Genomic DNA, 27902 nt, shown 5'->3' with positions numbered 1-27902 from the left:
AAATAATATAAAAGTTCCCTTTGAATCAGCTTTGTCACAGAAGAGAAAGGACCTCTGTTTAGGTATAACTGAACAATATGCATAGACTTTGTACAAGCACTCAAAGCGAGTCGTCTCGTGAAGTGGGTTGCCACACCGTCCCATGCTGTGTGTGGTGTGTGGGCGCAAAATGTGAATGACAAACATACCAATGGATGAAGTCTAGCGACCAAAATCCCTCTACATATGTATATCATGTATCGATTATGTGTAAGAACAGTACTCTGGGGAGAAAGCAGCAAAAGCTGTCTCCAAGACCAACCCAAAAACAAAGCTACGAGTGTTTAACTGCATCTTGTTGTATCAGAAGACACAACAGGCATGTGCTGGAGCAGAGACTCGCCTGGAAATTGTCAGGTCACGTGTTGGTATCACATACTCCCTATGGGGAACATCGTTTACGACGCGGTTTTTACACCGCAGTGCCTTTACCCCGCAGCTATTACAACGCAAGTCGTTACTACGACTTGCGCTGGATGGCGCTGTGGGATAAGGAATCTTGCAATTTTATATTCCAACACCTTCCCTACTGTTACGGTGACTGGTGTTGGAATATAAAATTATAAGATTCCTAAATCCACGCCCTCCAATGCAAGTCGTTGTAACGACTTGCGTTGTAAGACTTGCGTGGTAAAGGCATGCGTTGTTACAACATGCTTTGTAACAACGTACATCCACTCCCTATATGTGAAGCCAACAGCAACCTCCTATCTTCGTCTTAAGTAGCTTCATGCTGTGGAAGGTGAACATAGAGGTGTTTCAAGGCTGTGGTGGGGTACTTTTTCAATATTTTTGTTGGGTTCTTTCGATACAACTTTTGACACTCGACGGAACAGTGCACTGCCACCAGCCACTACAATCACAGTGTGGAATAATAGCATTTTTATTTTAAAAAACGCTTCATACCACAATCTGGCATTTCTAGGCACTGTTGTTTTTCCCAATTCATTGATACTCAATTCACTGACCTCAGAAGCATGCAGAGGCCTTGGCACCATTCAAACTCACGGCCTGCAGATCACAGCATATGTCAGCAGCAAACATTGTTCTGTTAGTGAGACATTATGCGGTGTCTGGTTCCTTAGCTCTATCCTCAGCACAAAGCAGGACCTTTCATCTGTCCATATGTCTTTAGACTTCGAGCTGAAGGAACCTGCAGCCCTGTGAGGTTCCAGAACATCCTTGCAACATGCTGCAGCAACAATCGTTATTTCTAAGAGACTGGCTCTTCAAGCACTAAAAGGAGAGGTGTGCTTCCTAGCGGTTCTTGCTATTATCCATTAAGAATACATGATTGGTTTAGAATGTAATTGTATGCATGGCACAGTTTGCAAAGTGGATTGTTTATATAAGCTCTAAATGTTTGTCAGTTACGGGATCTAGGCATAGGGAAATAAACAGATTCACTCAAGAGGACACATTTTGAAACCGGTTCAGATGAGCTGAGCCAGTGGAGAGGATGTGCACAAATCCAATGACTGCCGGTTACCAAAGGTTGTGCTGCAGCATGTTAATCTCACCAAATATTCGTCCTGCCATTACCTGTCCTCCAAAACAAGATGCCGGCTAAACAAACCAGAGCACCGCCCAATGCAGTCCACACACTGGGGACGCCTGTCTGAGCTGTCATTATTGAATGTATACGCGGGCTCCAGGGTTAAATTAGATCGCAAAATCTGGCCCCAATGTATTCATTTCTATAGTTCCTCGAAGCCTCTTGACTTACTCTGCTTGCAGTGTGTCCCTGGGTTGAACCCACTGACAGCTGCAAGCAGAGGAAGTCAAGAGGCTTCGGGGAACTACAGAAATGAATAAATTTAGTGGGTTGCTTTGAGCCACCACCCACGGACCACTACAGTGCGGCTGCCTCGGACAGTCCCAGACATTCAATCACTCACCTGAGGAGGGCTGAGGTCGGCCTGCCCTGCAGCAATTATTTAAATCATGGTCTGGCCGGTGACAGACGGTCTGGGTCCCGACTCTCGGGACCTTCTTAGTCCGTGGCGTGGCTGCCTGGCTGGGATGGGCATGGCTTGGTATCGGATGCGTCACGTCAAGTTACACGTACTTTGAATTGTGCTTCAGTGCGCAATGGACCAGGCCAGCCCCACCCACCCTGAAGACTGCGCAGACGCCAAGACAATAAACTGCGCGCCTTTAATTTATGAGAGCCTCGGACGCCCGGCCGGGTCCTTGCGCAGTTGAACTTGCACACCATTTTCAAGAGCCACTGAGGCCCCGCCGGTGCCCGGCACTGTGCACCATTTAACTTATTAAGGAGGCATACTGCGCAGTGCACACAATCATGATGAAGAGGCGTGTGCTTCCAGCTCCACTTCTGAGTTTGAGTGAGGGGGCCCTCGCGGGGCCCCTGGAGCACGAGGGCCCCCCCGCAACGCGGGGGCTGCGGGGGCCTGTGTTACGCCCCCGCGCAGCGCCATATGGTAGCAGGCTCCCAAAAGGAGATTGCCCATGCCCCCTCCCCCTGCTGTCACTTTCACTGCCGCCTGGCCAATGCTTGTTGTTTGTGCTTTCCAGCACAAATTCTTAGCGACCTGTTATGTAATTAGAAAAACGTTTTAACTTTAGTTATATTACGGAACGTGTATTGAAACTATCGCTACCCTCACTGGGAAGGCGCTGCAGTTTTTCCCATTAGTATGTTACATTTCGAAATGTATTAACCATTTTAGTCTGGTCTCATATTGACTTAATTTGTAATTGTATTTTCGAGATAAATCTGAGGTGGCGTGGGGGGACCCAGGGAGAGCCAGGCGCGAGCCGGTCTCTTCCTGGGTATGTTCGCGCGAGAATCAGTAATCAGGTGGGACTGATTAGCGGAAGGGATATAAGGGAGACAGGCTGGCGGTTGGGAACTGCGTGGCGGGAGGCTAGAAGGGAGGTCTGTTTTGCGGCGCACGTTTTGGTGTACCTTGTTTACACGGGTCATATGGAGGAAGCGGCGGAGGTCAGGAGGGCCGTGCAGATACTCTGCGAGGCCGGGCGCGAAGACCTGCTGCGGCCGGGTGTCCCGGCGGAGGCGTGGGTAGGAATGGTCCGCCCCCCTCGCAAAGCTTCGGAGGGAGTTTCCAGGGCTGTGGAGGCGTGTTTGGCACTGGGTCCGGAGGAGGAGGAAGACGGCGAGGCGGCCATGCCAGCGGACGGGCCCATGCTCGTTTTGCCCGCCGCAGCTGTGGAGCCCCCGCCGGGTGACCCGGGCGCCCTCCAGCAGGTATGTGCTTTACCATTTTTTAGCGCTGGTTCACGTGGGGCGCCCGGGGGGAGGCGGGGGCGTTCTGTGGGCCGGCAGGCTACGAGTTCAGGCGGTCTGGTCCCGGGGAAGTCGGGGAAGCCGCAGGCGGGCCCTAAGCCCAAGCGGGGGCGGAGCCTGGATTACCACGGGCACTCGCTGTCCCCCCCTCCTGCTGTGCTGCCTGTGGATTCTTTACCTGCAGCGCCCGCTTTGCCAGACACGGTTTCTCCTTATCTGTGGCTGAATGGCCAATGCTTCATGCTCTCCCCTGCCACGCCGGGGCCTGGTCCTGCCCCACCCCTGCTCTTGGCCCCCCACCTGTCGGTGGCGCTGCCGCCGGGTCACGCACTGCCGCGCTGTCGGCTCACCCTCCCCCTGCGACTCCCTCCCCTGCCCCTGTCGTGGTTTCAGTGGGCACTGCACACAGTTTGCTGCCCCCCCCGGTCACTACGTCTGCGGCCACCGGAGTACTTGGCCTCCGGTCTGTCACCCCCACGTCCTTGGAGCCTGGTGGGAGGGGTTGGTCGCACAAGGGGGCGCCCGCGTATCCCGGGCAGGCCCTGTTCCCGGTACCTAGGGGTCGGCCGGGTGGCCTCCAGGGTGGTCCTCCGCCTGGGTCAGGTGGTGCTTCTGGTCTGGCGTCGGTGGGTCGTTCTTTGGGGGGTGCTTGCGGTTCAGCTGTCGGGGAGCATGTGGTTGCGAACTCTTCATCTGGCTCGAGCGGCCACAGTTTTCAATCTGCGCCTTCGGCTGGGCGGCTGTTGGCTGTTTCTGCGGCCCTGGGAACTGTCCACACGGCTGTTTCCAGTGGTGGGCTTACAGGGGGGCTGTCTGGAGCGGATGGCCCTTCTACAGCTTTCGGTGCACACAGCTTTCAGAATATTGACTGGCAGTTTTATGATGGGGGTATTGGTGATGGGGCTATGCCCAGTGGCAGTGATCAAGTTGCATTTTCTGATGAAGCTTTCTGTGGGAGTTTTCATGATGATGATTTGGAAGAAGGGGAATTGAGAGACAAGACCGTTGGGCTTTTGGCAGCACGGGCCCTAGGGGGTGGTTTGGGACAACCCACTGTTTCTCGTGTTTTGCAGGAGTCTCGAGCGGACCATGCGGCTGTACGAGGGGCAGTGCGGTCTGGATCTTCTCAAAAGGATCGTGGGGCTGTTCAGCCACAGTCGGAGCAGTTGCCCAGAGGTAAGGATGGGTGGTGGTCTGTGTGGCAACCTAGGGAGAGTCTCCCTGTTAAGAGTACTAGATCTATTGGTACAGGCGATGGGGTTGTGGTTGAGCGAGTCGCTCCGGCACCGAGGCTTGAGCGGCCGGTGATTTCACATGTTTCTACTGTGCAAGTTGCACCGGATGTTTCTACAGTGGGGTCTGGTGGGGCGAATGCCTCACGGGTCACAGAGGATAGTATCCTACCGAAGAAATTGCCGTACTCTGGGGTGGGGATGCCGTTGGGGTCCCATTTGTCTGACAAAACAAAGAATCTCATATGGTCTGGTGCTTTTGTGGATGTTTTTCGGCTTTTACATAGGGATGTCCAAGCTAAAGAAGGGTCAAAGGAGGAGGAACTAGAATTGGCTCGGAGGCCTCGTGTTCCGAAGTCGATAGAAAATTGGACTTCGGCCTTTCTTATTTATGCCAGCGTTTATTGCCAACGTCATCCAGAGAAGGCAATAGACATGTTTAAATATGTAGATGTCATTCGCAAGGCTCACAGTTCCTTTGGGGGCTTTGCCTGGTTGTCATATGATGACGAATTCAGGGCGCGCATGAGCGCTTTTCCTGAGCGTTCATGGGGTGCGGGTGATTCTGAATTATGGCTGCAATGGATGGCGTCGGCGAATCCGCCTGCTACGACCCACACGGCTAGCGGGCAGCCGGTGTACTATCGGCCCTTTTCAGCTCGCCCCGCTCAGTCTGGGGCGGGGGTTTGGGGCAGAGGTCAATCATCCGCATCTGGCACCTGCTGGCATTTTAACAGGGGTTCCTGTAACAGACCAGCTTGCAGGTATAAGCATGAGTGTTCGCAGTGTGGAGGGAAGCATGCGCTCACCCAGTGTTTTCCCGGCCAGCGCTTTGGTGATCAAGGACGGGGTTCAGGGGGTAGAGGACAGCCGCAACAAGCTGTTTACAAGGGCTCCTACTCCTATTAGGCAAGATGTTCTTGATCTCTGGCTGGTGGAATATCCTGATTTTGAGGCTGCTAAGATTTTGTCTTGGGGTTTCAAAATTGGGTTTCGGATTGGGTATCAAGGACCCCGGGTGGGCAGGTGGTCGGACAATTTGAAATCTGTAAAGGAGAGTCCCCATGTTGTGCGAAAAAAGCTGGATGCTGAGCTTGCAGCGGGTCGGATTGCTGGTCCTTTTTTGACTTGTCCTTTCCCTGACTTGATTGTGTCGCCTCTGGGTGTGGTACCCAAGAAGGCGGCAGGGGAGTTTCGCCTTATCCATCACCTGTCATGGCCCGAGGGTGCATCCATTAACGACTTTATTGATCCAGCTGACTCAACTGTCAATTATGCTTCGGTGGACGATGCCTTACGGCTCGTGCGCACGGCTGGGGTCGGGGCTTTGCTGGCGAAGAGCGACATTCAGTCGGCTTTCCGGCTACTGCCCATCCATCCTTGGGATTTCAGTTTGTTAGGAATGCAGTTTGATGGTAGTTTCTACGTGGATAGGGTGTTGCCCATGGGCTGTTCAGTGTCATGCTCCCTATTTGAGGCATTCAGCACATTTCTGCAGTGGCGCTTCACTTTTGTTAGCGGCCATGTCTTGGTCTGTCATTACCTGGATGATTTTCTTTTCATTGGGGAGGGTCACTCTGGGCAGTGTCAATCGGCTCTGACCATCTTTCAGGCTCTGGCGGAGGAGTTGGGTGTTCCATTGGCGCCGGATAAGACAGAAGGTCCCTGTACTTCCCTGACTTTCTTGGGGATTGAAATTGACACCGTGTCTATGGTGGCGAGATTACCTGAGGCCAAAGTGAAGGAAATGTCAGCATTCATACATCTGGTGTTGGGGGAGCGGAAAGTGTTTTTGAGGACCGTCCAGAAGCTTTTGGGGTATCTCAATTTTGCTTGCCGGGTTGTTCGGGCGGGCAGGACGTTCTGTAGGCGTCTGGGTCTTTCCATGTCCGGCGCAAGCCTTCCCCATCATCGGGTGCGCATCACCACCGCTGTGCGTGCCGATTTGACGGTCTGGCTTAGATTCCTGCAGGAGTTCAATGGTGTGTCCTTGTTTTTTGCGGATGAGGACATGGTGTGGCAAGTACAGTTGTTCACGGATGCGTCGGGAGCTCACGGCTTCGGCGTATTTTGGGAAGGTCGATGGTGCGCGGCCGGCTGGCCGGCGCACTGGAAGGACCGGGGTCGCAGCATAGCATTTCTAGAGCTCTTCCCGCTGCTGGTTGCCTTGTATCTCTGGGGGGAGGAGTTTCAGAATCGCTTCGTTTTGTTCCATGTGGACAATTTGGCAGTTGTTCACCTTGTCAATCACCAGAAGGCTCGTGACTTGAGGGTTTTGCGGCTCCTGCGCGCATTCATGCTGCGGTGTCTGCAATTAAATATTGTCTTTAAAGCACGGCATGTCCCTGGTACTTCTAATTGCATCGCTGACTCTTTGTCTCGCTTTCAGTGGTCCGAATTCCGCAAATTGGCTCCCGGGGCGGACCTGGAACCCACGGCGATCCCACAGTACGTATGGGACCTGGGGGATTGAGGGTGCACCAATTGGTTGAACAATCAGTGGCTGACTCCACAAGGCGGGGTTATGTGAAGGCCTGGCATGAGTTTCTGCAGTTTGGTAAGGATTTGGCGGGGCTATTCCGGGCTGGGTTGTCAGATGAACAGCGCATCTTACAATTTGTTTTACATTTGGCGGACAAGGGGCTATCGCCCACAACCATTTCTGGCAAGTTGGCTGGTGTTTCTTTTTACGGGCAGCTTTGGTGGGGGAGGGACCCGGTTGGGGGGGTGTTGGTTCGGAAAGTGTTGAAAGGTTTGGCCAGGCTTTGGGCTGGGGGTCAACAGCTCCGGCAGCCGGTGACGTTTGAGTTGCTCCAGTTGCTGCTACCGGCATTGGAGGTGTGTTGCCATGATGATTTTGAGTGTGCCAAATTTCGTTTGTATTTTGTTTGGTTGTTCTTTGGGGCATTTCGGGCATCTGAGTTGCTGGGGTTGAGGGGTAGGGTAGGTATGACCAGCGGTGAGGTGGTGTTGGAAAGTGACCGAGTGCGGCTGTGGCTGCGGGCGTCCAAAACCGACCAGTTGGGGAGGGGTAAGTGGGTATTTCTTGGTAGGAGTGGCGTCGTTGCATGTTGCCCGGTTGGTGAATGGGAAGGGTTTGTGGCCTCCAAACATTTTCTACAGGGGCCCATTTTCTGTCACGCTGATGGTAGTCCCATAGTGGCATCTCAATTGTTGGCTGTTTTACGCAAGGTGTTGTTGCGCCTGGGGAGGGATCCTGTTCAGTTTGGTACACACTCCTTCAGAATTGGTGCGGCGACTGAGGCCGCTAGGTTGGGGTGGGACTGGTCACAAATTCGTCGCATTGGCCGTTGGCGTTCCAAGTGCTGTGAAAAGTATGTGAGAAAATAGTACATTTTTGCATGTCTAACATTTCTTTTTCTCCTAGGTCCTTGGCCATCAGTCGTCAGATCCAAACGGAGGGTGTGGATACTAGGGCACTCTTTTGTTAAACGGGCGGCTTTGGCCGCTGCCAGTCAGCTTTGTGGGAGATCACTTGGACTAAACAGCATGACACACGAAGTCTCCTGGCATGGAACGGGGGGCATGCGTTGGGGTGGGCTTTTTCCCGCCTTGGCTGCTTTGGTTTCGCAGTGTTTGGGGGGCCCTCCGGATCTACTGGTACTGCATTTGGGCGAGAATGATTTAGTCTCTCTCTCTGGTTTGACTTTGTTAAAATTGATGAAGCAAGACCTGGAAATCATCAAATCCACATGGGTGAGCACCATGCTGATATGGACTGAGTTTGTGCCTCGTCTGCAATGGCGTGGGGCGAGGAGCCATTCCGCACTGGACAAGGCTAGAAGGAAAGTTAATCGCACAATGCGACTGTTTTGTCACCATTTGGGTATCTACTGTTTGGATCATTACCATTTAAAAGTCTCTGAACAGCATCTATTTTGTGAGGACGGTGTGCATCTCTCTGCGTTAGGCATCTCTTTTTACCTTTTGGAACTCAGGGAGTTGATCAGTAAAGTTCTTCAGGTGCAGTTGTGGTGTGCTCCTTCCTTTCCAATTTAGGTGGGGCAGGAAAACGCTAAAGGTTTTCCTGGGTGGCGGGTTTTTGCTAGTGGGGGTGGGCAGCCTGGAGCGGGTTGGCCATCCTGAAGGGTAGCTAGTTGGGTAGGTCTAGGGGTAGTAGGCAGGAGTTTGTTCGGGGTTTTGGGATTTAGGTTTCGTAGGCTCACTGTAGAGTTGCGTTATGTAAATAAATAAATAAATAATGAATGTGTTATGAAATTTATGATGCACCTGTCCTAAAATAAAGTGGCCTTTCTTGCTCCTAAAGAGGTGTGGACAATGATTTCTTGCGCGATGTACTTGCTGGAGGAGAGGCTTCCGTTTTGGTCCGAACCCACGTGGCTCGGCGACAATGGTGTCTTGTGGAATACATTGGTCTTAGTTAACTGTCCTTTTATATGATTTCGCCTGAAGACTTTGTACTAAGTCTGCTTCTTTTCCTGGGCGGATTGGATTTAAAGTTGCGTTGAATACGTATGTTTTTGAAGGGCCACGATTTACTAACCAGTCTGGCTTTTACCCAGCTATCCATTTCTGTTGGGCAAATTACTATTAAACATTATTTTTCACAATTATTTTCTTCTGTCCTTTATCGGAAAACGAGCTGCTGCCTCTTTTTTGATTAAGTACTGGGTTTCTGACTTCACTAGAAGTTGCAGGGTAATTTACTCTTTAGCCGACATGTAAAGTCTTCGTAAGCTAAATTTGGTTTGTGGTAGTCTGATTCAACGCAACCGTATTCTTTTTAACGGTTTAGTCGCGCGTTTGCTTTAAATCTACATACGACGAAGTAGACCGTATTGGCTGGTCCGAATAGGGCGTTGCAAGCCAGACCATGGCCTGATTAACTCATTAACATTTTAAATGTCCTGGTTTAAATAATTTTGTACAAGTTGTCACGTTAACCTGTAGTTTTAATCAAGGCCCTGATCGAAGCCATGCTAGCATGAAATCGTGTGGCTGGTGTGGTCAAACAGGTGCCAAAAGCAAAGGTTTCTTTTGACGGTCGCTGGTTTCCATTTGTTGTGTAGTGGACTGGCAACATTGCAGGGAAACACAAACTTACTATTAACTGTATGTAAACTGAGGACGCAACAGTGACCCACCAGGGTTGTGCATATGACCAGTATGTTGCATGCAGTATACGTGTTCTAGCACTGGCCTCTGCCCAATCGGTTTGCTTATTAGGTCAGGTATTTATATGAATGTCTGCACCAGCTGCTTAATTGACAGTACTGTTGACTTTACTTCTAGACTTGCATTTCAAGAGAGGCATATATGCATCGTTGCCTGGAGATGAACTGGACCCAAAGTAATGGGTAAGTCCTTAGCCAGGGCAAAAACAGTTGATGGACAGAATGCAGAACAATGTCATACATTCACCCCAGGACAGAGATCTGGGCCTAAATCACATCGTTTTTGTGCACTCCACACCACCCCAGGTTCAGACATGGCCATATGCAAGTCAGCCTTAACCCTGTGACTCATGGGAACAGTCCAGCCAAGCCATGTCTTTACTGGACCGAAATCGAGCATCCTAGGACCGGTTTCTGGCTATCCGCCGTCTTCAGCCACGATAGCTTGACTCCAGTGGTGTGGAGAGCATGGGACTCTCGTCTGAGCATACCCATCGGATATTCAGGCTTTGAACGGTGCCCCAGGGTTGGTAAGGGATTACATTAGTGTCAATGTATTGTGGAATTGATTAATCTAAATGAGAGCCTTAAACACCGTTACAATACCACTTATACTTAAAATCTTGTTGGTGCCAACTGGTTCTACAAAATATCAAGTCTGTAACATATTTTACATATATAGCAATTCAATAAATCGATTAAACAAACCAGTCTAAATGAGCCGTAAGCTGCTCCTCCCACACACTATTTGATATGGGTGTGATAGGCAATGTTAGGAGACCTCCGATGTACACTAGGTGTCAGTGTATCCCTAAAGCATTACTTAAAGATGCAGCTGACTCCTCGGCCCCTTTAAACCGAGGCCTGTTCTCCACTGCATTTGAAACGCCGACTTGCTGCTTCAAATTGACCCACCAGTCCCTAATGCACTATTAGATTGGTGCCTATACTCCGAATAGCACTTGTACTACATGGTGTACTGGCTGTTCAGTTCCTGGCTCACCCAGGTGCAGAGTGGAAAAATGCATTCCATCCTTTATGTACTATGACCTGATCTGCACTAGGCCTGCCTACTGCCCCATGACCATCAAATCCTATGGAATAATGCACCAATAAGCTGCGTTGGGATAACTTTGTGGCTTTCATCCAAGTCATGTAGACTTGCTGTGGTTTATGTGGATAGAATTTAGCCTAGAGAATCTCCTTTTCTTGACTGTTACTGAGAAGCAACATTTCAGGAAGGTACATAACTTGTGGCGTGGGGTTAGATCACATTCACGGTGGCTATGGCTAGTTTTATGATGTACCCTTTTTTTTTTTTTTTTTTTTTTTTTTTTTTTTTTTGTAGGAAGATGCCTGAAGGCAATACCAAAAGGAGCTGGAGGCCTTCTATTCAGATACCTTGGGTAAGGCTTGAGTTGTGTATTGCATATATATAGCTTATATTCTGATTAACTTTTTCACATTGAGTGCGGACTTATTGCCGTGGACTCTGGTTCCATGCTGCGCCAGCGTTTTTAATAGAATTCTAGATTTCCTTATTTACCATATAGATCTGCAGAAATAAAGTGCCATGTGGTGGCACGCAGTGGAAGGCCATTTGTAAAAGGCCTTTGTTGCTTATCGCTAATTTTGGTTGTTAAACAGGAACCGAGGGGCAAAAGTTGCCGCATACCTTGCCTTTTCTTGTAACATAATTTTCTCAACTGTGCCGCATAATTTGGCTCACCTGTCAATTCCACTGGCAATGCATATAGCTTTAAATGTTATCTTTCCCCAACTCTAGTAAGGCGAAGTAGGTAGGTTTGTGCGGATCTGCATAACCGAGGAATTTAGCTCTATGGTAACTGAAGGACCTCCGTCATGCAAGAGTAAGGTGGATGGTCTTTGGGAGCTCGTATCTGTATTTGAAGCAGTCACTTTACTCTCCTACAACTTCAGTGAATTATAACTTCGTATTATACGGGCACAATTACTACCTCCGGGCTTTATATCGAGAGTAAATGCAATAAACTTCCTATTGCCTCCTACTGTTTTACCGTGTCTGGGACAGTTATGCCGCTACACACCATACTGTGAACCTTATATAGTCAAATGTTTGGATAATTGATTGTATATGGCGTGCGTAGATTGATTAAAAAATTATGTTAACCACTGTTCTCTCACAGGTATTGGACACCACGTGGTGAAGCAGACCCCTCAATGCCTCGTGGGTCAAATTAAGGTGATGCCTTTGTTAACAATGACCTCGGCGCGTAAAAAAACAGCGTACTACACATTCTCTAGGTCGTTCTACAGCGAGGTTCCTAGCTTGACCCCATTTAAGGCTGTATACTGCATTTTATCTTGTCTTGGGGTTTGGTGTCTTATGATGACGAGTTCATGCACCACACAGAATGTTCTGTTGATTATGAAACTCTGAAGACACAACACTTCCATTAATCGTTTAGTGAGTAAGTTTTATCTAGCCTTCTTTGTATTGCTTTGGGGCACACCAGTAGGTGAGGGGGGGGAAGCAAAGACACTGACACCAGAAGTGTGTGAAAGGCCGCTTTTATTGGAATCAGGTGCACGTATAACACATCCCCCTTGGCCTGTGCCGCACAAAACTACTGCTCACTAATTAACAACTGCCTAACAGCCCCCCACCCCCACCCCTAAATGTAAGCCCGAACATTGCAACAGTAATACAACAACATACGCTCATCAACCTGCCCCTCTACTAGATGCCCCTAATGACCTCCATGACCCCAACCACCATGCAGTCCCAGGCCTCCAGCCAACCACCCTATTTCCTTAGGACAGCGCCCCCACAACGCACCTGTTCCAGCGACAAAAAACACAACCTCAAACCTAAACAGTGCACCATCAACCAAAAAAGCCCCTCAAGACCATATCCCCCGACCCCCCCCCCCCCCCCACCCCGCAAAGGGAAACAACCCTCGGGCCTAAAAATGCCGAAAAAACCTTGCAAAAAGGGAGGGAGGGAGGGACAAAATTTATCTGCGACCTGGCTGCTGTGTCACCGCACCACAAACGTGCGCGGTGACACAAAATGGCCGGCTATATAGCCCCCAGCCCAGATGCAGCCCAAACCGCCCAACCAGCCCAAAAAACGCCGCTACGGCGATCCCCATGTGCCAAAACTTCCCCCTCCCCCCCCCTCCTGCCCCAAACTTCCCCGGGGGGGCGAGCCTCCCGTTGGTCGGCCACCCCCCCAAATCCCCATTGGGGCACACCAGTAGGTGAGGGGGGGGAAGCAAAGACACTGACACCAAAAGTGTGTGAAAAAGGCCGCTTTTATTGGAATCAGGTGCACGTATAACACATCCCCCTTGGCCGGTGCCGCACAAAACTACTGCTCACTAATTAACAACTGCCTAACAGCCCCCCACCCCCACCCCTAAATGTAAGCCCGAACATTGCAACAGTAATACAACAACATACGCTCATCAACCTGCCCCTCTACTAGATGCCCCTAATGACCTCCATGACCCCAACCCCCGCTACCATGCAGTCCCAGGCCTCCAGCCAACCACCCTATTTCCTTAGGACAGCGCCACTCGAAAGTCGCTTACGACTTTCGACCCCCCCCTTAGGACTCCTGTCTCCTGGGATACCTGACCACCCCCCGGGGCCCCATCTAAAGCCTCCTTTAACTGCACTATATACAGCTCCATGCCGTACCTGGACAGGTGGACCCCATCCTCCAAGAAGAAATAGTTCGCACCATAGCGCAACTCCGGGTGCTCCATCCTCCCCACCCCCTCCCTGGCGCAGAAAGCGCGCATCTCACGATTGATCTTCCTACGAGCCCTGTCTATGGCCCCTGGGCGCTCAGCTCCCCTCCACACCCGCCTGGGAATAAACTCCGACCATATGACATGGCAGCCCGCCCATTGCCTCCTGATTTCCTGCAGGTCCTGTCTCATTTGCTTGAGTAGCGCCAAACCCTTGCACTGCACCAAGTCTTTCTCGCCCAGGTGAATTACCACCACATCCGGGCACACCCCCCCCTTTCACCAACGTGTTTAACAACGGCAATAACTCATGCCAACGCCTACCCCCTTTCCCCCTCCAATGACATCTATACAACCCCGGATCCAATCCCAAATTGAGCGCCTGATGCCTGTCCCACTCCGCTCGTTCTGCCCGCTTGACGAACGAATGTCCCACAATAAACAAATTCAGGACAGCCACATCCGGCCCCGCCACAGCACCTGCAAAGACACATATATGAAAATCGGGAATCATTGCGACAACGCCCCATCCGCCTCCCTCAACCGCACATACGTCCTGTAAGAGTCCGATTTCCACCGACCCAGCCTCTGTATCTCTTCCTTACCCCAACCCCTCCGTGCCGCCTCCGTCACCGCCCCGATCCGAAAAGAATGCGTCCCGAACGCCAGGGGATCCTCCCCCAGGACCCGCAGTGCCCGCCGCAAGACCCACAATGCTTGAGACGCCGTCACTCCTTCCCTCCCCCCCCCCCCCCCCCCCGCCCAAAAACCTCCCCCTCCGTCACGCCACTTTCAGCCATCAACCTCCTGCCCCACACCGCCGGGCACACCCCCTCCCTGTCGCCCGGCCCCAGCACCACCCAAGTGCCAACCCCCCGCTGGTCCGTCTTCGAGCGTCTCAAACACACTGCCACTTCCTGGGCCCGCACCTCCACCTCTCCCCACAACACCCCCCGCCTCCCCCTCGCGCCCAGCAGCTCCGACACTCGAAACGCCCCAAAGAAAAGCCATGACATCAATGTAGAGAAACGCACCGTCTCGCCCACATCCCTGCACACCTCTGGTAGCGCGCCAATCACTCCTGCCAGCAAAACCGCCATGATGGGACGGCGCAGCCGCACCGTCGCCCCACTCTCCCTCGCCCACCCCTCCAGCAGCCTGGTTCCCAGCTCCCCTGCCGACGGAGGGTAACCCCACCACATCTTCCCCATGAAAGCCACCGCCGACAACTTTCCCGCAATTGACACCCGCGACAAGCCCCTGTCCATGAGCGCCAGCATGAATCTTACCACCTGTTCCTCGCGCTGCCACCTGTCCCCACGCCGCACCGCACCTGACTGCAGGAATTCCTCCCATGCCAGCTCGTAAGCCTTCCACGTAGACACAGCCACCGACGTCTTCACCAACTGAAAGACCCGGCCTCGCCTACCGACCACAGTTCTTCCGGCACCGGCGTCCTGACTTCCTCCGCCACCGTGGCTAGCCCATGGAACCTCTCCCACTGTGAACGAGACAAGGCATCAGCAATGTCATTGTCCACACCGGGAACGTGGCGCGCCTGAAACAGTATGTCATTTTCCAAGCACCGCAAGACAAACACCCGCATCAGTTTCAGTACCTGCGGATCCCGAGCCGACTGCCTGTTCACCACCTGCACGACGGCCATGTTGTCCACTCGAAAAAGCACCCTCTTGTGTGCCAACGCCCCTGCCCACACCGTGACCGCCACCACCAAGGGGAACAACTCCAGGAACGCAATGCTCCTCCCGCCCGCCTGCCAGTGGTCGGGCCACTGCTCCGCACACCATTTTCCCTCCCAGTACAGACCGAAACCTCCGACGCCCGCCGTATCCGAGTACATGGTGACCTCCCACTCCCAGTCCTCCGCCGGCGCCATCGGCACCCCATTGAAACGCTCCAAGAAAGCCCGCCACATGCGCAGGTCCTCCTTCATCCCTGCCGAGAGGCGCACATGGTGATGTGGCAATGGCAAACCCGACAGCGCCAGCCCCAGACGCCGGCAAAACGTCCGTCCGGCCCGCACCACGCGGCACGCAAAATTCAAATGTCCCAACAACACCTGTACGTCCCGCACCGTCACCTTCCTCCTTGCCAACATGTCACCCACCAAAACCAACATCGCCACCCGTTTGTCTTCCGGCAGGCGTTCTTCCATGGCGACCGAGTCGAGCTCGATACCGAGAAAGGACAACACCGTACTGGGACCGCACGTCTTCTCTGGCGCCAAGGGAACCCCAAATTCCCCCATCAACCCGGCCAAACCATCCAGCAGCCGCTGACAGTCCGCCGCACCGGGCCGCCCCACCAGGAAGAAATCATCCAGATAGTGCGTCACTGACTCCGAGCCTGTGCGCCTGGAAAAAACCCACTGAATGAAGGAGCTGAACCGCTCAAATAGTGCGCATGAAATGGAACACCCCATCGGCAGCGCTTTATCCACAAAGATGTGACCTTGAAACTGGATCCCCAGCAACTGGTAATCCGCCGGGTGCACCGGAAGGAGTCGGAAGGCCGACTTGATGTCGCATTTTGCCAACAGCGCGCCCTGCCCCGCCGCCGCAACCAGACGTCGCGCCACGTCCACCGACGAATACGTCACAGACGCCAAATCCGCCGAAATGTACGCATTGACCGACTCCCCCTCCGGCCAGGACAAGTGCTGTATCAGTCGGAACTGCCCTTCCTCCTTCTTAGGCACCACCCCGATGGGGGAAATGATCAACCCTGGCAGCGGCGGTGCCGAAAAGGGGCCCGCCATCCGCCCTTCTCTGACCTCCTTGAACAGTTTCTCTCTCACTATGCCCTTGTGCGCGTTCACTGATTTCAGATTGTCCGCCCAGCGAGCAATCCGGGGACCTTCGTACCCCAACCGAAAACCCCGGCGCAGCACTGCAGCATCCTCCGCCCGCGGATACGCCGCCAACCAGGGCTCCATCCGCTCGATCCTAACCGGCGTACGAGCCTTTTCCCAGAGCCCCTGCTCCCCCCTCTACCCCCACCCCTCCCCCCGCCTAAACCCCCTCTGGCAAATCCACCTCCCTGCGGGGGCAGCTGGCCTGGGGGGCCCCCGGCGCCCCAACACCGCAGCACCGGATGGTTCCGTCCGCACGAAGAGCACTCATGCCGGAAACTGCACGCCGCCTGCCCGCAGGCACCCCTATTGAAATCCCAACAGGCCCCGACCGCGGCCTGGCTGCCGGAGGCACCCTGCCCCACCCCCCCACGGGTGGGGCGCGCCGCAAAGGGGGGGGGACGCCAGCGGCAAAACACTGGCCGTGTATATGGTGCGGCCAAACTTGGCCCCTCCCATCGTCTGCTGGTATAGATCGGAATCCAGTTCCCCCCACTGGGCCTCCGGGTCCCCCGCCATGCGCGCCCGAAACTCCTCATCGTAGTGCGACCAAGCATACCCGCCGTATGTCACCTGCGCCCTCCGGACCACATCCATGTATTTAAACAGCGCGACGCACCTGTCCGGGAATTTCTCGCAATACACGCTCGCGTAAATGAGGAACGCCGCAGACCAATTGTCCAGCGTCAGGGGCACCTTTGGGCGCCTAGCCAACTCCTGCTCCTCCTCTTTTGACCCTTCCTTCGATGTCAACTCCCTATGCAGCAGCTTCAAAATATCGATGTACTCCCCCTTCCAAATCTTCTCCTTCGTAGCCGCGGACAGATGTGCCCCCAGCGGCTTGGTCAACCCCATGTACGGCAGCTTCCGCACCGGAATCACACAACTCTCCTTACCTCCCCCCCGCCGCCTCCTTTTCGCCCGACGCCTTGTCGCCCGCCGCCTCAACCCCGCTTCCCGCGCCCGGCGCAGCCCCGCCCGATACCGCGCCTTCCGTACCGACTCCCGCGTCCTGTACATACCGACCCCGCACCAGCCGCCACCCATCCTCCCCATCGCCCCCAGACCCCACGGACACCTGCACACAACGCCTCTTAGCGCTCCCCGCGCCGTCACCTGTCTTACCTGGCGTCAAGGTCGGCGTCCTTGCTGGATCCCGCCGCCTAACCAGTGGAGCCGAGGGGGCCGTCACTCTGGGTGCTTCCTGCCGTGCCGGCACCTGAAATACACTTCCAACACCATTACCAGCCCCCCCCATCCTCCCGAATCTCTCCCTCCTCCTCAGACTCACCATCCGCCGGCACCACACCACCCCGGCCCCCCAACTGGTGTTCCACCCGGCTCAAACCCGCTCTCTCACGACACACCCGCATTAAATCCATCAAGTCCACACTCTCCCTCCTATGCACCACACTCGCAGGCAACTCAGAAATAGTCGTGTCCATCCTCACTCCCCCACCCCCGGCGGCCGTAGAGACCCATCGGGGAGGGGCCGGCGGAGACGCGTCTCGCCTCCAATCGCCAAGTCCCTGAGCCAGGTCCCTCGCTGGAGCTCGGCCGTCCGCACCAAACAGAGCCGGCCCATCCACTCGGTGGGTGGGAGCCGCATGCTGCTCCCCCGAGCGCCTTACCAACAGCTCCTGCCAAGGAAAAAAGGTGGAGTCCAGCATGCCAGGGTAAAAACAACCCCCGTCGCCCCCCACGCGCTGCCCCCTCCGCCAAACCCCCACCCCATCGCCGCACCCCTCCCCCATCCCGCCGAATGACCTCCGCGCCGCGACGGGACACTCCCTCCTCCTAGCTCCCAACCCCCTTCCCCTGCCCATCCCCCCGGACCGCCCCACCCCCCTTCCCCACCCCACTCCCCCTGCCTCCCCCCAGGCCACGCCACTGCCCCCCGCACCCCCCCAAAACTCGCCGCCCGCCCGGACCCCCAACCCTGCTCCTGGCCCCCTCCTCAAACCCGCCCCTCCCAAACTGCCCACCCCGACCCACCCCCCTCGCCGGTCGAGCCGCCGCCTCCCCTCACGCCTCCCAGCGCCTCCGACCCCCCCCGGCCCCCCTGCCCCGGCGACGAACGCCCCCTCGCCCCTACCCCCCCCCTCCTCCGCCGATGACCCACTCCAGTCCAGCTCCGTGTCTTCCCCCTCCCCACCCCCCACCCCCTCCTCCTCCACATCTGTCTCCTCAATGAGCAGCGGCGAAACCGCCCCCCCAGCCCTACCTCCACCAGCTCCCCACTGCCACTTGGGCCCTCCCCCCCCGCGGGCCCCGCCGCACTCTCATCCCCCCGCCCCCCCTCCAGTGCTCCCACCCTCCCCAGCCAAAACTATCTGAGCCCCACCCCCCTCCCCAGGCCACCCAGCCGTGCCTCCATCACTTCTCTCACCTCCTCGCGTCCTCCCCCCTCCCCCCCTGTCACAAAGACCAACGGCCTCTTCCGCCCCGCCTGCCGGGCCTTCCGCGCCCCCCCCCTTCGCTTTGGCCGGAGCCTTTTTCGCCGCCCGGCCGCCCCCCCGCCCCCCCTCCCCCCCCGCTGAACAGCCCGCGACCTCGGCGGGTCGCACGCCGCCACAGCTGCCGCGGCGCCGATGGCAGCACGCCGCGGCGGCCTCACCTTGAAGTCGGGCCGCATCAAGTCCATGCGGCCCGCTTCTTCCAAGAGCCGCAGCGCCTCCACTACACGCGGGTCCGTCGCCGCCATTGAAAGTCTGCACGCCCCCTACCGCCGACACAGGTCACCGCTCCTCACACCGCCTGAGCACCCCACGCGTGACACAACGGCTCGGAAAAACCGCGCACCGCCGCCACACAGTCCGCTGGGCCACAACTCCCACGCCACAAAATTTATCTGCGACCTGGCTGCTGTGTCACCGCACCACAAACGTGCGCGGTGACACAAAATGGCCGGCTATATAGCCCCCAGCCCAGATGCAGGCCCAAAAGGAGCCCAAACCGCCCAACCAGCCCAAAAAACGCAGCTACGGCGATCCCCATGTGCCAAAACTTCCCCCTCCCCCCCCCCCCCCCCTCCCCTGGTGCCCCAAACTTCCCCGGGGGGGCGAGCCTCCCGTTGGTCGGCCACCCCCCCAAATCCCCATTATGCAGCAAGTGACCTGTAATGGGTTAATTGAGCAATGGTGACCGCGGACCGTAGCACTAGGACTACGTCAATGTGCCCCAAGTTCCAACGATTCTGATTCCATTTTTCTTTTCCAGGTGAACCATGTAGTCTGTGGTGGGCCCTGCTAGTCCAGGTAAGGCATGCTGCTTAGATTACTACAATTTACTTCTAAGATAATGGTGTTAATGATGATACAACTTAACACAGCTGGAATTACCGGCAGATTGTTTGTGGCGAGACTGTTTTTCTGAACACTGTCGATCACGTTCAATGGAGGCGTTATGTACACATTATCTGCACATTCTGAAAGTACTTTGTTTGCAGCCCCACTGGCGACGCAGCGATTCTGAAGACAGCGTTGCATCAACTGGTAAGTGTTAATGTGCAGCTGGATAATATTGTTGTAGGCCAGTGACTTTTAACCATGACCGAGTTAAGAGGTGATCAACTTCTGCGGATCCCATTTAATCCTTACTGGAAAAAAATCAATTTTAACTTAATTGAAATTAAGCTTTTCTAAAGGCAGTTATCTATTCTGTTTTGATGCACTTTCAATGCTTCCACAAACCAATCTGAAGTTACGATCTTAATTTTTAGCCTCAGATTTGAAATCCCAGCAGTCTTTCAGAACGTCTTTGAATTTTCATTTTGTTGTTTTCTATGCAGTCACGGACCGCCCTGGGTAAGCTTTGCAGGCCATCTGTTAAGACCCACTTATGTAGAACATTGGATGTTTAAAGTATATGTAGCCATGGAACTGTGCTTGCATTAAATGAAGACCGTTCCTTATTGTATATTTTGAGGTTCAAATCTTAGACTGGTTAAGATCTCACCTTCAAGTGGTGCGCTGCACTAAGCATGGATACGCTGTGCAGTCTGCACCAACTGTCAATAGCCAAAGGTCACTTGGACTATATCAGATCTGCCAACAATCTATTTGTGAACCCCAGTCACATCCCAGTAATGCGTTACCTGATTAAATGCGGCATTGGTCGCAGGTCATCTTGACACAAAAGACTGCCGACGGGACTACCACTTTTTAAGGATGCGCAATGAATAATTGATTAGCACTTGTCCACTTCGGTCATATCTCACTTCAACTAAAAGGCCAGTTACAGGACACCTAAAACTAGTAATTTCCCTGTTCTAAAACTAGCTTTTCTGAAACCTCATTTTCTGTGCAATGAAACGTGTCCAAACTTCTCTTTAGATGAAATGCCAGGTCTGCAAGTGAAGTTGCCCCTGGCATCCTCTGCAGCCATAGTTCGTACGGGAGTCATTGGTCATGTGGCCTCTAAATGTCAATGTCTACTTTTTTGTTCATGGGTTACACTTGTATTCTACTTTTACACAATACCAGGCTTTTACTTCACCTTTAACCTCTTAGTGGCTTTTTTTTTTAGATATTTCCATGATGAAAACCAAGCTGGAATTACCGGCTGATTCCCAGTGATTAGAAGGTTTTTCTGAGTCCATCGTAAATCTATCAATCGTAGCTTGTATAGGTCCGAAATGTTACTTGCTAACCCTTGTTTTGCCTTTACAGGGCTCAAGAATTTTGGTGAGTTGTCATTTCTCAATTATCTGTTCTCCATTTGTACTGTGCAGAATGTTGACTTGGAAAAGCCGTCCGATGCGACAACTGACGAGTTTTCGGTTTCTGACTTCATGGCTCAACCACCATAGCTTGCTTCTGTTCGGCCAGAATCTTATTCCCTTTCCCTGGCCTTTCTACAGCAAGGAGTACCCTGGGTGATTAACGTGCCATCCCTGGGTCACACGAGCTTCGCTTGCAATGGTAAGGAGACACACTGCTTATATGGCTTACTGTCTTTACTCATGCCTCAACATGATGAATCCTAAGGATATAGGAAAAGCCGACAGATGCGATAACTGACGATTTTTTTAACTTCTGACTTGATGATGTTATTGGGCTAGTTATAATTTGTGGCTTTTTTGGTTTCTTCAAGTTTTGTTTGTTGTTTTAGGACCATTATTGGTGAAGTCTAAATCTGCGAACAGTGAACATGCCTGCCAGACTACAGCACTACATGTAAGTAGCAGCAATGTCCAGTTATTGATGCAGATTCCCTTTAAGTAGGAAACTGCTCGCCCCTAGGATTGTTTTTAGTTCTGAAACTAAATTCGTGGGGAGCATTATATGCTGACATTGTGCCTTTTTAGGTTCTATTCGGTAGTTTCAGGGAGTCACATTTTATAAAGTTGCGCCAGATCTTCATCTCCTAATATTAGTGACCTTGCGTTTTAGGAAAGAGTGGCGCAAATCCTGTCCCAGAGGCCTGTTAAGGTGGAGCTCACACTTTTAATCTTAATCTGAGGTGGTGGGGTTATGCAATGCGAGTCTGGTCTGTGATACCATTTCAATTTGCTGACTCACTGGATGAGGCTTGCGGATATGGGACTGAGACCAGCCTGTTTGATATGACTTTGTTCTCGTCATGTTGTTCCACCTAATGTATTTTTCCTCCCTTTCAGGTCTACTGGACGTGGCAATACTGCAACATGTTTCGGATTGCTAGTGCTGAAAGCTAATTTGTAATCTCGCTAGCCCTGGTGTGGGGCTGTGCCTGGGTTTCTGGGAGGGAAAGAATAAAGCAGACTTTTGTAGCTATGACACAGGAATGGGGGGTGATCTAATTTGTATTGGTCAGCCCTTCATCTTGTCGTTTTGTAAGTTTAAAATGTGTTGTACATTAATATGCACTTTACTTGGACTTTATCATTTATGTACCACACTTGCCCTCACTAAATAAAATGCACTGAGACAAATCACCACCTTCTCTAGTGGCATCTGTTGGCATACATGCTTATTTATACCGTATAGCATGGTATGCGGGAAGGCGAGTGATTTACAAAGCTGCCACCACTGAGGATAGCTTTCTGATAACAGTAGTCCTCCACTTTACCCCTGCACTCAATCGCTCCCCTAATTTGCAGAGTTTTTTATATAGCGCGAACTAGACCCGAACCGAATCAGGTATCAGAGCGCTTTACATAGCACCAGTTACGTTACATGAGGACGGACACACATTCATTTTTAGGCACGGGGAGATTAAGTGATTTGCCCAGAATCACAGGAGGTTTTTGGCGTCGTTACCGAGACTCGAACCCAGATCCCCAGGTCCGAGGTCGAGTGCCCTAGCCGTTAGGCCAATAAGTTCAGCTTCATGGAACTTTAACTCAGATTTGAAAGTGGCCATTGACAAGTGTTTATTTACTCTTGCATGCTGGGAGGGGCACTAATTGTGTGGTGCTATAATGAATGGTTGGTAGTGGATGCAGGAAATGGGCTCAGGCCAACTGGTGTATACCCTTATTGCCCCATTGGAGCAGTGTAAATTTGAGAAGCATTCGGAGTAGCATCCCAGCTGTGTATTTTGAGACACCTAGGAATAAAGTAACTATTGAACCTCCGTGGCTCTGGTATTGCTAATCTAGAATTGCCACTTCTAGAAAGTGCTTGTTTCTCAGCTCTTCAGCTCTCGTGTACATTACAGCCTGTCTCAATACAATTTCTGGGGTGGTAGCTCTGAACATCTTCAAGTGCAGGACACTATACTGCATCTATCTGTATACTGATGAGCCTTCCTGGGCAAAATGTGTGTGTGGGGGGGGGGGGGGTGCGGCGGGTGAGTTTGACACCTACACCTGAATAGGTAGTTGCCAGGCCTCTCAACACCCCTTCAGATAGGCAGACATAGCTGGGCTGGAGAGGCTTGTAAGTAAAGAATTTGTATAGCGCACTACTCACCCAGAGGGTCTCAAGGTGCTTGAGGGGGGGGGGGGGTACGTTATTTATTAAATAGCCAGGTTTTTAGTTGTTTTCTGAAAGGGGTGGTTCTGTGTAAGGCGGAGGTGGGTGGGGAGAGAGTTCCAGGTTTTGGCCGCTAAGTAGGAGAAAGATCTTCTCCCATGGTGGTTTTTCGGATGCGTGGAATCGCGGCGAGGGCTTGATTGGACGATCGTAGTTGGCGGGTGGGGGTGTAAAAGGTTAGGCGCGTTTTGAGGAATTTGGGTCCTAGGTTGTAGAGGGCTCTGTGCGCGTGGGTGAGGAGACGGAATGTTACTCTCTTGTTGACGGGGAGCCAATGAAGGTCTCAGGTGGCCGGAAATGTGATTGTGGCGGGGTAAGTCTAGGATGAGTCTGGCTGAGGGGTTCTGAATGCGTTGGAGTTTTTTCTGTAATTTGGCTGTGGTTCCGGCATAGAGGGTGTTTCCGTAGTCCAGTCGGCTAGTGACAAGTGCATGGGTGACCGTCTTTCTTGTTTCGGTGGGGATCTATCGGAAGATCTTTTTGAGCATACGCAAGATGTTAAAGCATGATGATGAGATGGCGTTGACTTGTCTGGTCACCGAGAGGGAGGAGTCTAGGATGAATCCTAGGTTGCGAGCATGGTCCGTTGGTTTGGGCGTGTTGCCTAGGGCTGGTGGCCACCATGAGTCGTCCCATGCAGAGGGGGATGATCCTAGGATGAGGACTTCCGTCTTGTCTGAGTTCAGTTTTAAACGACTATTCTTCATCCATTCGGCTACGTCGTTCATCCCTTCATGTAAGTTAGTTTTGGCGGTGTTTGGGTCTTTGGTGAGGGAGAGGATCAGCTGTGTCATCAGCGTAGGAGATGATGTTGCGTTTGTGTTGGCGTGCGATGGATGCAAAGGGGCTCATGTAGACGTTGAAGAGGGTGGGGCTGAGCGATGATCCTTGTGGTACGCCGCAGATAACTTCGGTGGCCTCTGATCTGAATGGGGGGAGGCGGACTCTCTGGGTTCTTCCGGCGAAGAATGATATGATCCAATCCAATGCTTTTCCTTGTATCCCGACGTTGCTGAGGCGTTGTACAAGGGTGCTATGACAGACCGTGTCGAATGCTGCGGAGAGGTCCAGGAGGATAAGGGCAGCTGTTTCCCCGTTGTCGAGTAGTGTTCGGATGTCGTCTGTGGCTGCGATGAGGGCGGTCTCGGTGCTGTGTTTGGCTCTGAAGCTGGACTGTGAGGGGTCGAGGGAGTCGTTGGACTCTGAAGGCGGCGAGCTGACTGTTGACGGCCTTCTCTATGACTTTGGCAGGGAAATGGAGGAGCGAGATGGGGCGGTAGTTCTTAAGTTCAGTGGGGTCTGCTGTAGGTTTCTTCAGGAGGGCACTGAGTTCGGCATGTTTCCAGCTTTCCGGGAAGGTAGCGGCATGTTTCCAGCTTTCCGGGAAGGTAGCGGTGTTGAGGGAGCAGTTGATGATATCCCGGAGTTGGGGTGCTATGATGGAGTCGGCCTTGTTGAAGATGTGATGGGGGCATGGGTCGGTTGGGGATCCAGAGTGAATGGAGTTCATCAAGCGGATGGTGTCTTCGGTGCTGATCGGGTTCCAGGCGCTAAGGGTGGGGGTGGGGTGCTTCAGTTCGGTGGGGAGGGGAGTGGACTAGTCGCCGAAGCTGTTATGTATGTCAGCGATTTTACTGTGGAAGAACGAGGCTATACCAGAAAGGCTTTGCAGACTTACACTTAAAGGACACATTTGGGTAAAAGTGACGACACCCCGTTCTAGTTCGCTTTGGGGTCCTAATAAGACTGCCAAGACTAGCTCTGTCACAGTAGGGGCTACCACTTTGCTGACTGCTGTTTGCTTGCTATCTCTGATCTGGGCAGTGAGGACTTTGCTGGTCACCTGCAACCAGGCGCGCAACACCCATTGGGCTCACAGGGCTTCAGCCCCCCCTCGTCGTGTCAGCCCGGGCTGACACCGCTTTGCGGGCTGGCGACCATCTAATCACAGCCGCACCAGAGTTCTTAACAGGTCTTTACAAGACCATTTACTTGTAAATTATGCGTTTGTGTTTTCACCCCTGACTCTGTCTATGGTTGGAAGAATTAGCCCCCCCACAATATTTTTCAGCTACCCCCCCGAAATTTGCCTCTAGTTGCCCGCCTTCGTGCAACAGAAGTAACTCGAAGGGCTTGTTGGCTTATCCCCGTTCAGGAAAATTCAGGGCCTTCAAAGATTTTATCTGCACAAGCCAAGCTACTGCTGCTAGTCTCTACTAATCTCTCAACCAGTCCTGGGCTTTCATTGTTGGTAGCTGATCAGCACTGTGTCGATCAAGAACCAGTGTCTGCCTGCTCGAATGCAGACATGTTTGTCAACACTTGATGAATTTAAAATAACTTAAAGCATGGTTTCCTGCTGACCAGGGGCAGAGTATGTTCCCAATCTATGGTGTGGATTACTGTCCTTTCTCCATCATACCTGTAAAGAGCCTACTGACGGTGCAAGGTCTCTTGGATTGTACTATCATAATTTAAGATGCTTTAATTGGATTCTTAGTTATTTTAAAGGGTAAAATACTAATTTCATACTTATTGTGGAGTTTTCACTCCTACTCACTATAGGGGTAGGCAGCTGGCTGGCTGAATACACTCCACTGACCAATTACTTTTAATACTGCTTATCTCCCACAAGCCCCCACCACTGCAACCAAGTTTTACACTATTGAGGTGGGATCCAACAAGTCACACAATGGTGTAATGCAAATAATTATAAACTAGACTGGAGGAGGTCAGTAGTGAACACTTGTATTAATAATTAGGGGAATTGGCACATGGATTACAATTCAGATATTTACAAATCTTATCAGATCTGCTTACTTTTTTTTTCAGCAAGTCTCCCAAGGTCTGAATGGAAAATTGGTATGGGAAATGTACATTTGTAAGGCAGTGACACTAGTTTTCTTTCCACCTTGAGGTGGAATGCAGGTATACATTTTACCAAAATAAGTGTCCATATTAAATGCTAGATATCTAGAAGCATATAAGGAACTAGGCAATTTTATATCCAAGCAACTGCAAAACTAGCCATAAGTGAAGCAAAGCAGTAAAGTCGGTTGGTCCCAAAAAAAGTTTCATTTAATGTCTTGAATGGCTTGATTCTTTCTCACTTTCTAGACATAGTGAGAATCCAATAGAGGAATTTAAAGTTGAAGCAACCTCTTCCTTGACGCTGTAACCAGTTGTCACCTGGAAACTTAATTGCCATGTTCGATTAAAGAGGGTGTCTATTTGTAGGAGCCATAGAGCAGGCTTTAAACCAGAACCTGAATTTGCCTAGCGTTCCTGAAATTGTAGAAGACATTGGAATAACTGCCAGCCTGGCCCTGAATCGGGTAAGTTTGAAAATGCATTTATTGGTGGTGGGGAGCTTTTATAACCCACAACAGGACCCAATTGTAGGAAGCTGGTTCTGTGCACACTATACCATACTTTTGTATGGTGTATACGGAGTCCAGTGGATCCCCAGAGGCTAAAGTAGATCTCACTAATGCTTGTGTTGCCGAGCAGCTAGGCTGATCAGAACGCAATGTTACGCGTTGGTTCTACACACAGGCAATAAAATGATTCCACACACTGCGTGACTAAATCTGAGACCAATGGTATGTAAAATTATTACTTTTAATATTTTATAGTGCCAAGGATATTTTGTTGCAGTAAATTAGGTTTTGCAAGATTACTGTTTTTTCAAGGGTTCTGAAGGATTACTCAGATTTAATACTTTTATACAGCGCAGATGAAGCCTAAAGCGGGGGTTTTGGATGTTCGCCCCCCACAAAGTGATCATTGACATGATTATAAAATGGTGAATTTTGCAGCAGCACTCGCATACAATTATTCAGCTAGCAAGTTAAAGACAGGGCTACTTTAATTGTGGCAGGGGAGTACCAAATTATGTGGTAAAGCTGACTAAATTATGCAGTGAGAAAAGGCAAATTATGAGGAATAGCTCATCCTGTGGTGGTGTTGCTCCTTCTTTTTGTCATTTTAACTCTGTTTAATCCTGTGGACAAAGGTTATATCTCATTAGTATTTAGCACCTAACTACAGCAATAAGCAACAGAAAAGGGACCGGTCAACCTTTGCAACGTGCCTTTCATGTGCTGCATGGCTAACCACTTATATGGTCCCAAAGGCAAGACCCATTGGCTATGCCAATGCTTGTTCTGTGACTTTTCTAGTGCCATTTAAACACAATTATAACCTTGAGACATTGTACTGTTGACCTTGTTTGTTTTTGACTATAGACTTAAAGCCTATGATGTAATGTATACAGCTAGTTCTATAACCGGATATCAATACATATCCTGTTTTTATTTCTGAAAAGTCCCGTTACACCATTGGTTCTCGTGAACCTCTACTTGCTCCCTGAAGGTGGTACCTCAATGAGGGGATGGTCACCAAAACGTGTCTGCGCTCTAAATGAGGCCCCTCAAATTTTCTGTATTATATGAATACCATTACTGTGTATAAATTGTGGAATATACTGATCTATTAGACAGAAATCTGATGTAGTGTGGGGCGTAATGCATAATCAGCTTCTTGTTTGGTATGAATGTGATGTGCATATTTGTGTTGCTGTATGGTTTCAGTTTGCAATGTGGTCTGTAACTGAGTGCTACTTTATGTAATG

The 27902-nt window shown here is 51.8% G+C and overlaps 1 long non-coding RNA gene and 5 other non-coding genes across 6 annotated transcripts; all 6 read left to right on the top strand.

The window, feature by feature from the left end:
• The first annotated feature begins 9481 nt into the window (after nt 1-9481).
• LOC144756940 (small nucleolar RNA SNORA16B/SNORA16A family) lies at nt 9482-9624 on the top strand. Its single transcript, XR_013595417.1, has one exon. It is a non-coding gene; the product is annotated as a small nucleolar RNA SNORA16B/SNORA16A family (small nucleolar RNA).
• A 190-nt stretch (nt 9625-9814) lies between these two features.
• Nucleotides 9815-19567, top strand: LOC144753341 (uncharacterized). Its single transcript, XR_013594308.1, has 4 exons — nt 9815-9881; nt 11047-11104; nt 11867-11922; nt 19530-19567. It is a non-coding gene; the product is annotated as an uncharacterized LOC144753341 (long non-coding RNA).
• Nucleotides 10833-10948, top strand: LOC144756943 (small nucleolar RNA SNORA16B/SNORA16A family). Its single transcript, XR_013595420.1, has one exon. It is a non-coding gene; the product is annotated as a small nucleolar RNA SNORA16B/SNORA16A family (small nucleolar RNA).
• Nucleotides 19568-19617: 50 nt separating the features above from the next.
• Nucleotides 19618-19687, top strand: LOC144756981 (small nucleolar RNA SNORD65). The gene has a single exon (XR_013595452.1). It is a non-coding gene; the product is annotated as a small nucleolar RNA SNORD65 (small nucleolar RNA).
• Nucleotides 19688-21030: 1343 nt separating this feature from the next.
• LOC144756948 (small nucleolar RNA SNORD49) lies at nt 21031-21100 on the top strand. Its single transcript, XR_013595425.1, has one exon. It is a non-coding gene; the product is annotated as a small nucleolar RNA SNORD49 (small nucleolar RNA).
• A 179-nt stretch (nt 21101-21279) lies between these two features.
• LOC144756946 (small nucleolar RNA SNORD49) lies at nt 21280-21352 on the top strand. Its single transcript, XR_013595423.1, has one exon. It is a non-coding gene; the product is annotated as a small nucleolar RNA SNORD49 (small nucleolar RNA).
• The last annotated feature ends 6550 nt before the right edge of the window (nt 21353-27902 follow it).

The sequence above is a fragment of the Lissotriton helveticus genome, chromosome 5_1 (assembly GCF_964261635.1).
Source record: "Lissotriton helveticus chromosome 5_1, aLisHel1.1, whole genome shotgun sequence".
Lineage (NCBI taxonomy): Eukaryota > Metazoa > Chordata > Amphibia > Caudata > Salamandridae > Lissotriton > Lissotriton helveticus.
The sequence above is the reverse complement of the archived record's forward strand: the minus strand, read 5'-3'. Positions and strand labels throughout refer to the sequence as shown.